Source organism: Chelonoidis abingdonii, chromosome 1, assembly GCF_003597395.2.
Source record: "Chelonoidis abingdonii isolate Lonesome George chromosome 1, CheloAbing_2.0, whole genome shotgun sequence".
Taxonomy (NCBI): domain Eukaryota; kingdom Metazoa; phylum Chordata; order Testudines; family Testudinidae; genus Chelonoidis; species Chelonoidis abingdonii.
Window position 1 is genome coordinate 34,413,031 of NC_133769.1, and position 17,500 is coordinate 34,430,530.

Below are 17,500 nucleotides of genomic sequence, written 5' to 3' on the forward strand. Positions count from 1 at the left end.
CCTATTTGGTATCCATTTTTTTTTGTACTTAAAAGTTTCTTCTGATTTTATGTGGTTTCTTATATATTTATTGTTGTATAAAGTTCTACACTGAGATTTTATATCAGTTTGATTTATTACTTCATATTTATATATTCTTTGATGGCTAGGGGATTCAAGCATCAACTAATCTAAGTACTTAATTTTGAAGTTCATTTGTGTTCAAATCAATGTCAAATCAGGGAACTGTTACATCTCTAATAACAACAATGAATATATTATCCCTATAATTACTGAAAGGTTTGTCACATGCTTGAGCAATACTGTATATTCACAGAATGTGACTAAAAGCTTGAGAAGTTTATTCCTTGAGACACAGAAATCACTATGCCTGAGTAACGTGGCTAATGATGGATTCAAGGGAGAATAATTGGGGTTCCAATTCTGCCATCTCCCCAAACAGAACCATCAACAAATATGTGCCTTTGGGCTTTTGTCACACCTCCCTAGAAAATGAAGCAAACAATTCCATAGCTGCACAGAACTGCTTCATTGCTCTGCTGCTCTGATCCAGTACATTGCTCCTATCCCTGAGCAGACCCCAAAAATCTTTGAAAATCCTCAGAGACAAAGAAAAGAGTCTTCAAGAGGGAACTTCTTTGCCTTTTGTGCTCTTTTCCTCTGGTTATCTGTACTGGAAACTAGGTTGCAATGTACGAAGCTAATAAACACCCTATTGTGTTTATGTGCATATGCACAGAAATATTGACATTTGGGCTGTTTAACTTTTATGCAATGACAAAAATGCCTTAGAACAGGAAATTTCCTCAAAAAGCTATGATGCTTACACAACATTTGAGTAGCTGTTTCCATAGTATTACACTACCATTCATCATCTCCACTAATTCAATAAAAACCACTGTCAATATGATAAATCACTGTTTCTATTGAATTAATGTGGATGGATGGTTACTAATAGGATAAGACTGTATTAGGGGAAGTGTTTAAAGTAATATGATTAGCCAGGAAACATTTGATAAAGAATTCCAGTAATTTTCAGTCATCTCAACTCCATTCATAAAGGAATGGAAATATGTATTGTGAAGACAGCCATTTCTTAAACTTGCTTATTGTGATTATTTTGGATGAGTTCTGCCTGGCTATTTACCAGCTTCTAGAGAGTCCGAGTGGCTTTGTGGGAGACACACTAGCCTAAAACTCAGGAGACCTGGCTACTATTGATGGCTCGTCTGCAGAGTGAGCTTAAGAAAATGACTTCCCTGCTCTGTGCCTCAGTTTCCCCAGCTGTAAAATGAGGCTAATGACATTGACCTTGTCAAAGGTCAATGAAGGAGAAGAGTGAGGTATTATTGTTACTATATGATGAGGTTTTATCTTATGAAAGATGTATGAGTTAATAAACCAAGTAAAGATCTGGGATTCAGGACCCCTGCATTCTAAACTTGCCTATAATGGTAGATCATTTTGTGCCATTGATAAGTCATATATGACCTGATTTTCAGACCTACTGAGCATTCATAGCTTCCTCAGATTCAACTGAGCAATTGTTATTATTCCATAGGGAAATAATATGTAACTGGCTGAGAATAAGATCAAACAACCTGAAGTATTATAATAAAACAAACAGTAAAATGATAAATAAACTTAATTATCCACAAGGGAGTGTAACTTTTGCTGTTTGCATATACTCCCAGATACTAATGAAGGAGTTACAAATGGATACTGTTTCTGTCTGTCAAGCATGCAGCACACATTCAGAATTGTATAAGTAATTAATATGAACAACATGTAAGAAAACAGATGTCTATAACATTGTGTTAGGGCATCATCTTACAAACTCTTATTACGTGAGAAATCCTTACTTTTGTGAGTGGTCCCATTGAGTTGGTTCTGATCTCACTGATGCTGGATTTTCATTTACTTCATTGAAGAAACATCTGATTTATTTGGTGTAAGATTGACTTCTCATGGGGGGCAGGATTAAGTCAATGTGTTTAGTGTCTTTGGAGAGGAGCTGGCGTTCTCAAAAGAGCTATGGTTGAAGAAATGCATCCTCCACTAAATTAGGCTGGCGTTCAAATGAAGAAAAACAGCAAGACAGAAGTGATTTTAAAGTTTGCTATCTTATGATCTTCCAGGACTGGAAACACTTAGGTGGACTTGTAACAATGCTTTCCTGACCAGCAAACATATTTTATAATGCTCAAAGGCCAGTGACCAGAAAGAAAAAAACATTTTAGTTCCCTGCATGTCTGCAGCTCTGGGGCCTTTAAATTCCATGTCTACAGGGAATACTCATCATAACAAGCAATTAAAGTGAATAAAAGGACAGACCATGTTTTTCTCTGATTTCTTATTTAAACATAAAGCCAGGGGAAATGATGCAAAGATTTCACAAAATAACCCAGCTTTAACTGGGACTGTACTACTGTTTTGTTTCAGATTCTATTATACTCAAAGTGGCAAAGACTTATGCATAGTGAAAAAAAACCCAATCTGCATGATATTTTAACTTAATAAGAAGCAGGATGTTAAACAAGGAGACAACATTTATTGTAGGCTGTAAAATATTATTCTTATATGGAAAGCTTGTGCATTTAATATGCCTCAAATAATTTGTATAATTAAAAATGTGAAAGCTGTATTTCTAATGTAATTAGGATGACAATATTAAATTTTATCAGTTCTGTCACATTAATGCTCTGTAAAATGTAAGCTATTATAAAAGACTAGGACTTCCAGAGGCAACTGGGGATTCATAGTTCTTATCCCTTCAGCATTTGAGTGCTTTAGATTTCTCACAAACATTTTTCCAAGTGCAAATGTAACAGTATCTTGCTTCTTTCTCAACTGAACTACAGAAATGATCACTAGGAGACTTTTCACAAAGGAAGTAGAAAGAAAACAAACAGTAGAAAGAAAAGACACATCCTCCCATTGATTTTTAAGCAGAACTCCCCCACTGTAACCAAAAGACATTAGTGTATCAAATATATATATTTGTCTTTAAAACACATCTTGCTATATGTAGTCCAAGTTTTAAAATAATAGCAAGCTTGGAGTAGAATTACAATCATTTCTATCAAACCAGTTTACCTGTATTGTTCTTTCAAATATAGAAATTCATTATAACTTTCAGACTATACTCCCACATTGAAAAACTGCTATTTTATTCTCCTGATGGACCATATTATGTGTGTAAATCCATTCAAGCATTTCCAGTGGCACATTTATCAGGGGAAAATACACTCAAATGTTAGTATTAAATGTTTGTCATATCTGTGACATGTCAGAGAGTCACGTTTCTATTAAATGATTGTCGAGGGAAGAACTATATTAAAGCAATATATTTATCTTTGAATTATTAATCCTCCATTGAAATAATAAGGCTTATGGTTGTAGAATTTGTGTGTGTGCAATGCCAGGATGCATAAGCTTCATTCCATGTATTCAGTAAAATGATTCATTAGGACTTTAGCCAAAGAACTTTGTGCACTGCACAGAAGTCTAAACATTTTCAAGATTTTAGTGAATAATAACAACAACCAACTGCCTCTCAATATACCAATCAGAGTCTTAGTGCCACTGTATGTCCTCTGGTGCTTGTTGGCTGGTCTGCTACTTTTATCTTAATGGAGTCTGCCAATTAAAGCTAGACAGCATAAAGTGCTGAAGAGATGAATATCCCTCTACTGCTCTTCTTTAAAAACAAAATAACAAGGAGATATCAATTACAAAGTGAGCAAAAGAAAACAATGCTTAAGCATATACATTCTTCATTTTAGTGCCACTTTGAGAGCTCTAAAAATTCTTGCTAATACTTAAATCCAGAATGATCATGAGAGTGTTTTACAACACAACTGGTATTTAATTAGCCTCAAATCTGTGCTAGAAAAGGCACCTTTAAGTAATTTGTATACCAAGAACACTACTATACCCAAAAGTACTCCTACTGGTGTTTATATCACCACCAGTTCACCTCTTAGTGGCACATATTGTATAATCTAATGCAGTGGAAAGGTAATAAAATGAAAAGAGCTCTGTTGAGAATACAATATATAAATGTCGTTCAACGACAGTTACTAAAATGTCAAGATGACACTTTATATTTGCTATTGTTTGAGATAAGATTATTATGATCTTAGCCTTTGTTTTATATACAGAGGCTAACAACGGTGTATAGCTATTATTAAACTAAAGGTGCCTTATGTATTCTTACTGTACCTATAAATAGATGAAGGTGAGGTTGTGTATTGCCTACCTGCCTTGCAAATTCACACAGAAAAGTTTTGCATTGGACAGAGGGGCAATTGTAATTGAATCAAAACTCAGTTTTAGAAATATGAGTTTTCCCAGTCTTTAAGAAAAATGCAAATTCAGTGGAGTAGCCCAGTGCATGCACTCCACTTTTATTTCTAGAGCTGCAAATATTGACTTACTAAATATTACAAATGTGCAATATTTAATTTCTTAGTATGTGCATTATAGAGGACGACTTTGAGAATTTAGTGGACTAAGCGTGTGGTTTGGGATTACCAAGATTTCTCAGGGCCACAGATTCAAATCCCTTTAGAGTTGAGTCATCATGTCCACATGGTTTATTGTGACATCTAGAACTGAAGTACAGTCTGCTGTGGGTGTTCATTAAAAGCACATGGTGGACCAAACAAGAAGAAACAACAAGGATTATCCCAGTCATAGAACTTGGTGATGGAAGAGTGACATCAGATCTGGTAAAAAATAAATGACACACTCCTGTAGTCAAATGTATTCTAGGACTCCACTGAGACACATGAGTAATGGAACATTTAGAAATACTAGAATAGATCTAGGTGTGGAGGAATTCTCCAAGTACAGATCTCTCCATGCCTATATCAGTGTGAATCCTTCCCATGCCATCCAATGTTGCTAGTGGCACGAACAAGACTTCACCATCCCTGATGAGGATGGCTGCCTTGGTATGTTTCTGTAACAACATTTTTTAAAGCTGACAGGGTTGTTGGAACACATAAACCTTCCCACAAGGCCAAAGTGCAGTCCCCAAGGAAGGCCCATGCCTTTATGGACAAGGTGAATCAGCCATCTTTGAACATTGTATCTTCCTGGCCCCAGTTGCAAACAGAGACTCCTCCATGGGTCTGGGGATCTGTGTATGAGGTCAAACTGTTATCTTCTCCCCACCCCAACCCTGGCAAGAGAACTGAGTATTAACTTTCCTCTATGTTCTACAACCCCCACTAACAATGAATATAGAATCAGACTATTAACTACAGATAATATGCAATAACTGGTGTTGCAACTAAAAGCTCATTATATGATGATGGTATGCTGATCTGTTTTTCCAGCCCTCAGTCTCCCCTACCCAAAACACTGGACAAACATAGGGGATCTTTGAAGTTTCAGGACTAATTCTTAATTGTGGAGGGACTGCCCTGTTTAAAATTATTCCCCAATAATATGTTCTACATTGTAGATGAATAACAAACTTTCTTTCACATATTAAATACCTAGAAATATTTATTACCTCAAGCAAGGTGTTAATATATGACCTTAAGTATAAAATGCTCTCAGATAAAACCTGTCAAGCCCTCATTAAATGGATGCAACTCCCCATGTCTCTCATTAGCAGAGTAAAGATAATTAAAATGACTATTATCCCTAAATGTAATTACCTATTCATGAACATTTCTTTACCATTTCCAACATCATTCTTTTTAAAGAACTTAGCACATCCATGAAGTGTGTGTTTGTCTACATAAATTATCTAGAACAGGAGCGGCTAACAGGAGTTTTGCGAGGGAGTTCACCAGGTGAAGGAGGGGCGATTACATGACTTTTGGGGTAAGTTTGTTTTCTGTTGTCTGTGTATCTGTGGTGTGCTTGCTCCTTGACTGAAATACACCATGTGGTCTGATTGTTTTGGGGGACTGTGTGCTGACGGTGTGTCTGCTGATCCTAGCATCCTGCTAGGCAAGGCTGAGAGCTTCTTAATGAGGCTTTGTTCACTAAGCTCTTTAGCACCCATCAACCCTTAATCAGAAGGGTTACTCAAGAAGACCAGGGCTTTAAAAAGCCCATTCCTAAGTGACCAGAAAGGTAGTGAACAGGAGCGGCTAACAGGAGTTTTGCGAGGGAGTTTTTCAGGTGGAGCGGGGGCGGGGGGCTAGATAAATTTAACATTCTTTAAACTTAAAGCCAAAACCACCCCCTGATAAAAACAAAACAACATCAAAGGAACGAGCTTCAGGAGTGAAATCATAATGCAGGAAGAAGTCCAGCAACAGAGTTTACTGCACCCAATACAGCATGTATGATTATCTGCCCTATGGGCAGGTGGTGTATGTGTGCATTTGGTGCAAGGAGCTCCTGCTCCTCAGAGACCATATACGGGCTTTGGAAACTAGAGTGGCTGAACTATAGGAGCTAAGGGAGACAGAGAGGTACATAGAAGAGACTTTCCAGGACACAGTAGAATGGTCCCACCCCATTCTGACAGCCTGTGTGCTGTTGAGGAGGATGAAAGTCTCAGGAAAAGAGAACATCCAACTGGAGCAGAGGGAAACGATTCTATAGTTGGGATGCTACTTCCAGATGATGTTGTAGTATCCTGTCATACTGAGGATACATCTCTGGGGGAGGGAACTCCAGTTTTTAGGAAGAGACAGATATTAGTGTAATGGGTGATTCGATCATTAGAAACATAGATAGCTTGGTCTCCGATGACCGGAAGAACCGTATGGGGCCTTGCCTGCCTGGTGTGAAAGATGCAGATCTCTTGAGACATCTAGATAGACTTATGCATAGTGCAATTTTTAAACAGAAGGATGGGGGAAAGCTGACAAGTGCGTAGGAGCACGTGGTTCAGGCAGAGACATCCTTTAGGGGAGGCTCTATTAATGGAGGTTCTAAGGAGGAGAGGATGGAAGATGATAAAATACAGGTAGGATCTGATGAGAAACAGTTAACTGAAAAAAGTCCCCTTCAATTACATCACGTAATGGCAGACAGATAAAAAGTGACAAGTTTTTAAAGTGCTTATATACCAATGCTAGAAGTGTAAATCATAAGATGGGTGAACTAGACTGCCTCCTATTAAATGAGGATATTGATATAATAGGCATCACAGAAACTTGGCGGCATCAGGATAATCAATGGAACAAAGTAACACCAGAGTACAAAATATATCAGGACAGAACAGGTCATGCAGGTGGGTAGTAGCACTATATGTGAAAGAAGGTGTAGAGTCAACTGAAGGAAAAATCTGAAATTAACCACATGACTGCTTCTTGGAGCAGCTAGTTCTAGAACCCACAAGAGGACCTAAATGCTACACAGGATCTGGTCTAAGAGGTGAATATAGCTGGGCCGCTTGGTAATAGTGACCATAATATAATTAAATTTAACATCCCTGTGGCGGGGAAAACACCACAGCAGCCCAACACTGTAATTTCAGAAAGTGGGGTGGGGGGGGTCTACACAAAAATGAGAAAGTTATTTAAACAGAAATTAAAAGGTACAGCTCCAAAAGTGAAATCCCTGCAAGCTACATGGAAACTTTTTAAAAGACACCATAATAGATGCTCAAATTAAATGTATACCCCAAATTAAAAAACATAGTAAGAGAACCAAAAAAGTGCCACCGTGGCTAAACAACAAAGTAAAAGAAGCAGTGAGAGGCAAAAAGGCATCCTTTAAAAAGTAGAAGTTAAATCTTAGTGAGGAAAATATAAAGAAGCATAAACTCTGGCATGTGAAGTATAAAAATATAATTAGGAAGGCCAAAAAAGAATTTGAAGAACAACTAGCCAAAGACTCAAAAAATAATAGCAACAATTTTTTTAAGTACCTCAGAAGCAGGAAGCCTGCTAAACAACCAGTGGGACTACTGGACAATCGAGACGCTAAAGGAGCACTTGAGGGTGATAAGGCCATTGCAGAGAAACTAAATGAATTCTTTGCATCGGTCTTCATGGCTGAAGATGTGAGGGAAATTCCCAAACCTCAGCCTTTCTTTTCAGGTGACAAATCTGAGGAACTGTGCTAGACTGAGGTGTCATTAGAGGAGCTTTTGGAACAAACTGATGCACTAAACAGTAATAAGTCACCAGGACCAGATGGTACTCACCCAAGAGTTCTGAAAGAACTCAAATTTGAAATTGCAGAACTATTAATTATAGTCATTTAAATCAGCTTCTGTACCAAATTACTTGAGGATAGCTAATGTGACACCAATTTTTTTAAAAGGGCTGCAGAGGTGATCCTGGCAGTTACAGGCTGGTAAGCCTGACTTCATTACCGGGCAGACTGGTTGAAACTGTAGTAAAGAACAAAATTGTCAGACACATAGATGAACATAATTTGTTGGAGAAGAGTCAACATGGTTTTTGTAAAGGGAAATCAAGCCTCATCAATCTACTAGAATTGTCTGAGTGGGGGATCAACAAGCATGTGGACATGAGGGATCCAGTGGATATAGTGTACTTAGATTTTCAGAAAGCCTTTGACCAGGTTCCTCACCAGAGGCTCTTAAACAAAGTAAGCTGTCATGACATAAGAGGGAAGGCCTTCTCATGGATTGGTAACTGGTTAAAAGATGGGAAACAGAGGGTGGGAATAAATGGTTTGTTTTCAGAATGGAGACAGGTAAATAGTGGTGTTCCCAGGGGTCTGTATTGGTACCAGTCCTATTCAACATATTCATACATGATCTAGAAAAAGGGGTAAACACTGATGTGTCAAAATTTGCAGATGATATAAACTACTCAAGATATTTAAGTCCCAGGCAGACTGTGAAGAGCTACCAATGATCTCTCAAAACTGGGTGACTGGGCATCAAAATAGCAGATGAAATTCAGTGTTGATAAATGCAAAGTAATGTTCCTTGGAAAACATAATCCCAACTGTACATATAAAATGATAGGGTCTAAATTAGCTGTTACCACTCAAGAAAGAGATTTTTGGAGTCATTGTGGATAGCTCTCTGGAATGTGCAGCAGCAGTCAAAAAAGTGAACAGAATGTTGAGCATCATTAAGAAAGGGATAGCTAATAAGATAGAAAATATCTATATTGCTTCTATATAAATCTTATTGCTTCTATATAAATCCATGGTATGCCCACATCTTGAATACTGTATGCAGATGTAATCGCCCCCATCTCAAAAAAGATATATTGGAATTGCAAGAGATTCAGAAACGGACAACAAAAATGATTAGGGGTATAGAATGGCTCCTATATGAGGAGAGGTTAATAAGATTGGGACTCTTCAGCTTGGAAAAGAGACAGTTAAGGGGGGATATGACTGAGATCTCTAAAATCATGGCTGGTGTGGAGAATGTAAATAAGGACGGTTATTTATTCCTTTTCTTAAAGCAAGAACTAGGGTCACCAATTGAAATTAATAGGCAGCGGGTTTAAAACAAAAAAAAAGGAAGTATTTCTTCACACAACACACAATCTATCCGTGGAACTCTTTGCCAGAGGATGTTGTGAAGGCCAGGACTATAACAGGGTTCCAAAAAGAATTAGATAAATTCATAGACAATAGGTCCATCAATGGCTATTAACAGGATGGGCAGGGATGGTGTTCCTAGCCACTGTTTGCCAGAAGCTGGGAATGGGCAACTGGGAGTGGATCACTTGATGATTACGTGTTCTGTTCACTCCCTCTGTAGCACCTGGCATTGGCCACTGTCAGAAGACAGAATAATGGGCTAGAAGGAGCTTTGTTCTGATTCACTATGGCCGTTCTTATGTTCTCATATAGAAGAGACCAAAAAAAACTCTTTTCCTCTTTATAAAATACTAGACTTCTTACCATAATTATTTGGAGGCTTAACTATAAATAGATGGCCATGGTTCAACATGAAAGTTTCCCACTGCAACAGACAGAATTGGGAAAGGAAAAGCAGGAGTCAACAGATTTAGGGAGATGAATTTGGAAAAAAAACACTGCCACACCTCATTGGCCCCATCAGCTTCCCAGGAGAAATTAAGTTTCTGTTTACAAAACAAATAAACAAATGAACTAGAAACATATTTACTTATGGGATTGCAAAGTAAAACTTCAGAATGTTACCCAAAGCAGTGTGGTTTTCTTGAGTCCACAGACTTTGACAGCTCTATGGTGAGGTCAAAGTACCCTTTTCTTTTTAACGGGTTGTTAAAAGTCAACAACAATATTACATTTTTAACTGATTGTCATTTTTGAAGAAATATTGTATTCAGCACTTTGTTGGTTAGGGCATGGGACTTGGAATCAAAAGTTCTGGATTCCGTTCCTGACTCTGCTACTGCCTCACTCTGTGACTTTGGGCAAGTTGCTTAGGCCTAAAGTTAGGTGTTCTCAGCTGAGGCTACAGGCTCACAAAACATTTGAAAGGTAGGCTATTTTCACTCAAATGCCCAAGTATTGATCCAGATGCCTAACTTTAGCCATCAATATTTAAAAATATTGATTTTAATATCAATACCTTGGTCTTCCCATCTTTAAAATAGGTATAGTAATAATTGCCTAGCATTGTAAAGAGTTTTGAGAACTTCAGATAAAACATACTATAATAGTGCAAAGTAATATTTTTGATGTGTCTGAATACATCTGGTGGAACAATGGGTCCTGTTATAAAGAGGACTGCTCTAAGCACCAGCACCACCCCGACCTTGTGCTTGAATCTGCCCACTGATTTTCCTACCCCCTGAGCGGAAGTGTGAGGTGCAAAAAAGAGAGAAATGAGCTTCTGCTGAGCATCCCTGCCAAAAAGAGGGTGGACTATGGAAAATAAACAGGTTCTTGCCAACTGTTCTGAATTATTACCGAGTCCCATTTTGCTGGCTTCCTATCCTGGCTTAACTAAGGCTGATCCTGAGACTATTGTGCAAGTTCATAGGCTCCATCTTTTCCTCCTTCTTCTCCTCACTGCAGCAGCACAGTAGGGAAATCTTCTCTAACTGCATGAGGGCATCTCTCTGATATTGGAGGTAGTGGAAGTATTCCTAAATATATTTCACATTGGAAGCAAGGGCATTGCCAGCATGATGCTAGTGTGCAAAAAATGGGTACAATGAGGAAAGATTGCCCAAAAGTAGCCATGGTAACAGCCCATTTACTCTGATGAGCATCACTGGTTTCTGCCTCAATGCTGAGGCAAGGGAAAACCTGAGAAGCGAGTCAGAACCTGGTGGGAAACACTGAAAGGTAGGTGGACAATATAAGACAGAGAGAAAGGCGATACAGCATGAGAAAAAGGAGAGGCCACAGAAACAAAGAAAAAAATAGATGTCAAGAGATGAGAGAAATGGAAAAACCTCAAGGTGGAGGTATGGTTCTAAGAGAAGGATGAGTATCTCTGATGAGATAACTGGCTCTGTGGACATGGGAAAAGTGGTGGATGTGATATATCTTGACTTTAGCAAAACTTTTGATATGGTCTCCCACAGTATTGTTGCCAGCAAGTTAAAAATTATGGTTTGGATGAATGGACTATAAATTGGATAGAAAGCTGGCTAGATGGTCAAGCTCAACAGGTAGTGATCAATGGCCCAATGTCTAGTTGGCAGCCGGTATCAAGCAGAGTGCCCCAGGGATCTGTCCTGGAGCCAGTTTTGTTTAACGTCTTCATTAATGATCTGGATGGTGATATGGATTGCACCCTCAGTAAGTTTGCAGATGACACTAAGCTGAGGGGAGAGGTAGATACGCTAGAGGGTAGAAATAGGATCGAGAGTGACCTAGGCAAATTGGAGGATTAGGCCAAAAGAAATCTGATGAGGTTCAACAAGGACAAGTGCAGAGTTCTGCACTTAAGATGGAAGAATCCCATGCACTGCTATGGGTTGGGGACTGACTGGCTCAGCAGCAGTTCTGCAGAAAATGACCTGGGGATTACAGTGAATGAGAAGCTGGATATGAGTCAACAGTGTGCCCCTGTTGCCAAGAAGGCTAATGGCATATTGGGCTGCATTAGTAGGAGCATTGCTGGAAGATTGAGGTAAGTGATTATTCCCCTCTATTAGGCACTGGTGAGGCCACACCTGGAGTATTGCATCTAATTTTGAGCCCCCTCACTACATAAAGGATGAGGACATATTGGAGAGAGTCCAGCGGAGGGCAACGAAAATAATTAGAGGGCTGGGGCCCATGATTTACAGGGAGAGGCTGAGGGAACTGGGGTTATTTAGTCAGAAGAAGAGAAGAGTGAGGGGGGATTTGATAGCAGCCTTCAAATACCTGAAAGGGGGTTCCAAAGAGGATGGAGCGTGGCTGTTCTCAGTGGTGGCAGATGACAGAACAAGGAGCGATGGTCTCAAGTTACAGTGAAGGAGGTCTAGGCTATATATTAGGGAAAACTTTTTCACTAGGAAGGTACTGAAGCACTGGAATGAGTTACCTAGAGAGATGGTAGAATCTCCACCCTTAGAGACACTTAAGGCTGGGCTTGACAAAGCTCTGAGTGGGATGATTTAGTTGGGGTTGGTCCTGCATTGAGCAGGGGCTTGGACTAGATGAGGTTTCTTCCAATCCTAATCTTCTGTGCTTCTAATTTCAGGGAAAAGAGAGAGAGGAGAATAATGTTGGGGGAGAGGGAGTGGGAAGAGCAGAGGTGAAGGAGGGATGAGATACCAGAGGGGGCCTGCCTTATATCTGTCCCTGTGAGGATGCCAGTGTGAGAAGCAGGTCTCTGCTAACTGCTCCCAGAACGCCAGACAAGAGCAGCAGTACCCCAGGCCTTCTCCCAAGAGAACAGAAACAGGCTTCCAGGGGCCTACTGGATGAGGGGAGCTGTTTATATCATAAATAATGCTGACACATTGGATCGACAAAGAAAATCAAGAACAGCTTGCAAATAAGATCAATTTGCAGGTCCTGACTATTGTTATTCATAAGGGAAGGGTTTCCTCAGTGATCCTGGCAATGACTTCCCCTCCTACCACTGACATGCTTTCTGCTCTGGACTATGACTGTCACCCTCCAGATACAGGGCTGCATTTCACTGCTGCGATATATATATATATATATATACCCAGTAGAGTCCACTAAAAATGTAAACTTCCTGTGGTAATAAATTTGCGGCTGCCATCCCAGTGTTAAATTTTCCGTAGGAAGAGTAACATTATCATGGCTTCCAGCTTCATTTGGGGTTCTTTGGAAAGAAAGGTGCTATATTAAAGCATAAATTGTAAGCAGTTGTATTAGTAGTTCTTTCTTGTACAACAATGGATTACAGAAGGGAAGGATGGGTCAGGATGCTTTCCTGGAACTTGGGAGAATGGGTTCAATTCCCTCATTGTAGACTTTCTGTGTGATCTTGGACAAGTCACTAATACGCTTTGTAAGATTGGGATAATAGCACTTTCCTATCTCACGGGTGTGTTGTGAGGATAAAATACATTAAAGATTGCGAGATGCCTAGATGCCACCATAAAAGGACCTGAATAAATACCTAAGTTACCTGTCTAAGGCTATGTTTACCACAGTGAGAACTATGGGATGTGAATTGAAGAGTGCCCCAAAATATTGCTGTCCTATATGGATCCAGCTGGTGCAAACTAAAAGGTACCTAGTTCATAGTAACATAGTCATCTTTCAAACAAGACTTCATTAACATGAACTAGGTACCTTTTAGTTTGCACCAGCTGGATCCATATAGGACAGCAATTCTGAAAAAAGTTAATGTGATGGGTTAGACCCCCCCACATCCGGGATGCCACTTGACATATTGGAATTTCACTGAACTTGCATGTTCTAGTAATCTGGGCTCCCTCTCCCTGTTTTGCTGAATTAGGCTTTCCTGCCTCTGGGAGCACACACGCACAGGTAGGGTTGCACAAGAGTCTGTAAACAGCTCTCTATGATAAGATTCAGCCACGAAATCGCCCAGCACTCAAGTGAAACTCCCCTCTGGAAAGTACACCCAAAATAATAATATCTTGTGCTGTAGAGAAACATATCCACCATAAAAGCAGCAAAGAGTCCTGTGGCATCTTATAGACTAACAGACTTGTTGGAGCATGAGCTTTCGTGGATGAATACCCACTTTGTCGGATGCATTCACCCATGAAAGCTCATGCTCCTATACGTCTGTTAGTCTATAAGGTGCCACAGGATTCTTTGCTGCTTTTATAGATCCAGACTAACATGGCTACCCCTCTGATACTTGACTTCATATCCAACATAAGCTCACAATTTTGCCCCCTCCCTCAATGTAAAGGAACATATGCACAACTTCTTCTTCCCCCCCCCCACAGTTATAACCTGCACAAAGGAAGATTTTAAGTGATTATAAGGGATCACAAAGAGAACAAAGCATATTATCAAGCAAATAAAACAAAACACACATACTAAGCTTAAGATCTTAAAGAAACTGGCTTCAAGTAATAATTTCTCAACCTAAATGTTGTTTTAGACAAGTTGCAATGTTTCTGTAGCTAGAGTTCCAGTTATTTCTCTTTACAGACTAGATTTCTGTCTTAGAATGGACTCAGCCCTTGCCTTTCCGATCGCTTAGTTCCTTTGTCTCTTCAGGTACTTTCAGCAGTCTTTCTTCTTGGGCAGGAAGGCAATGGAGAAGAGTTATGTTTTCCTTACTCCCCAGCCTTAAATAAGATTTACACAAGGCGGTAATCTTTTGTTTCCCAGTCTTGACCTCCCCCTCCTTTTAGTGGAAAATTAGTAGAAATCCAAGACGATGTTTAGTACCAGGTGACAAGACCACCTAACCTAGTAGTATCACAGCTCTGTCCCCGTACGCCTCTCAGGAAGGAGAGAGATTAGCATCTTCTAAGTCTGCTTGTTTCTTCCTAATGGCCCATCAAGGCTGATGGCCTGCTGTCTGGTGGATGTCTCCCAAATACATATCCAGTTGTAATTGTTACATAGTCAACATTCCTAACTTTAGATACATGTATATAAATTAGATAATCACATTCAGTAAATTATAACCTTTCCGATGATACCTTACAAGACCCATCTTCCATGAAATATATCTCAGTGATGCCATATCCATATCATAAGCACATCTCCGTAAAGAATATGAGGTGTAAGATTACAGTTGAAACATTTCATTTGCACATTTTTTCAAATGAAATGTTTCAATTTTTTGGTTCTAAATGACTGCTTCAAAATGTCCTTAAAAAAGTCACATGAGATAAAGATTGGAACCCTCAGAAAGGCAAATAACCATATTTAGACAGGATCTCTTATCCTATATTACCAAAAAACAAGAATCCAAACCCTGAACTTTGGGGTAGTTCACATCTAGGTCTAATTATCAACCTAGTTACATATTTGTTTTTATCTAACAATGTTAATTGTCAAAGTAGGAAATTTAATCAGAATTCTATTCTTAGCTAGTTTGGATATCAAAGAACAGAATGTCTCTCCCCATTGTTAACTTTACTCAAAGCATTCTTTAATTAGCACATTGTGGTTATGACAACAGAATATGGGCTAAGATAAAAGTTGTCATTTTGATTCTTCTTCTCTTACTTTATGGCAAATGATCATCAGTTAGAAGGCCTTTGTCTATAAACATTTAAAGAAAATGTACTGTGATTTATGCCAAGTAGAACACAGTCTGAAGGATAAAAGAGTTCTGTCATCTCTGTGATTGCCTTTGTTTTGTATAATATAATTAAGGAGATATGTGCCAAAATATGGATGATGTGCAGTGAGTCCACTAATTTTGCTACTTGTATTTATTCTCATTGCATCACGGCACACATTTAATTTGGACGTAGATTCCTTAAATAGAATGGTATTAAAAGGTGTAATGTGTTGTGCATTGATCATTACAATAGTTCAGTTTAACCACAATTTACAATAAAATGTGACATATTCAAATATCTGAAAACATTCTCTGTTGTTATTGAACAGCAACACCCTTCCAGTCGGTAAGGCTTGTAATGTGGATTTTCTCTTTGATTCCTCTTCCGGCCTTCCAACCCTTGCCACTTTTTCCTACATAACAAACATTTCTAAAAGTCACCTCTTTTTTCTGTAAGCAGTGCTATTTCTTTTGTGCTTGACCTCATTATCTCAAGATCTGAGTGCCACAATTGCCTCCTTGACACTGGAATCATCCCTCAGTTAATACAGAACACGGCTGCTAAGGCCCTTAGTTTGATCCTTGGGTGTGCCGACATGTAGGTGGTTTTATGCCACCTTCTATTTTTGAGGGCTGCCTAGGGAATCAAACTGGTCCTTGTAACAACCTGCAGCATCCTCAGCGCTAAGACTGAATAGGAGCAAATAGATGTGCACTGACAACCCTACTGTCACTATATAACCCAGACCCAAATTTTGTAGGTGAAAATTTTTCTTATAAAATGGAGATCACTTTTCTGATAAATTAATTCTAGGAGTCATAAGTTTTACTTAGGATGATTTGAGTGAGACCATCATTTCTCACTCTTTGTATTTAATTTAAATAAACCCAAATTATGTGCTGAAAATACAAATGTATTGATTCTCTTAGGTTTATTATCCCAACATAAAAATCTAATAACACAGGAATAAACCAATTTAAATTCTCCTGAGCCTAGAGTATTTACCTCTGTGGAACATAGCCAAGCAAAAACTCTGAGTGGGTAATCTGATACTTCATCGTCTTTGTAACCTGCATCTACTAAATTCAAAATCTGACACAGGGACAATGCCTTCCAAGAACTAGAGATATATTGAACTAAAGAATATATATGCACTTTGTTGTTGACTGTGACTTGAAAGAAATAGACTATGAAGCCATCGCAACAAAAGAACCCCATCAGAAATGTAATAAGGTTGGTGTGAGAGTGTGTGTGTGTGTGTGTGTGTGTGTGTGTAAAAATCCTGTGCCTGGACACAAATGAATCAGTGTGAGAGCCTGGGAGATGAAAGGGAAAGTGTAAAACATACATTAAGTTCCTCATATAGTGAAGGCACTTTTAATTGCTTGTCTTTCCATGGAAATAGTGAAGAAACTGAAGAATGAGAACTGGTACGGGTTGGGTGGAGTGATAATTAAGTTATGCAATATGATTTTCAGTGCTTGTTCTTCAGAAATTGTGGATGAGATTATGGATACACCTTGCCATTTTAATTACTATTAATTTTTACTGTGTTATTCTTATTTTATAGCATCCAAAAGTATCATCATAAAATTGCAAAAGAAGAAGACATCAGGAAGTTTTGGTGGGCTGCATGAGATCATTATTTCGATTAGGCCAATGCTCTGGATTAAATATAAGATAGAGTTGTTTTAGATCTGAGGCCAAATCAACATTAATATTTGAGTCTGATTCATTGTGCAAAAACTTTTCCAAAACGGCAGAAAATGTGACATCAATTGTTCTCACTATGCCTGGCTTGCTTCATCTGTTGAAGAATACCCTTTGAATTTTGAAACTGATGCAAGATCAAAACCTAGGGGCAGATTTGAATCTGAGGGCTAAATGTGAAACACCTCTTTTCCCACCCCAAATTTAAAGTGCTTAGGAATTTGAGGGGCTTATATTGTTCCAAATCT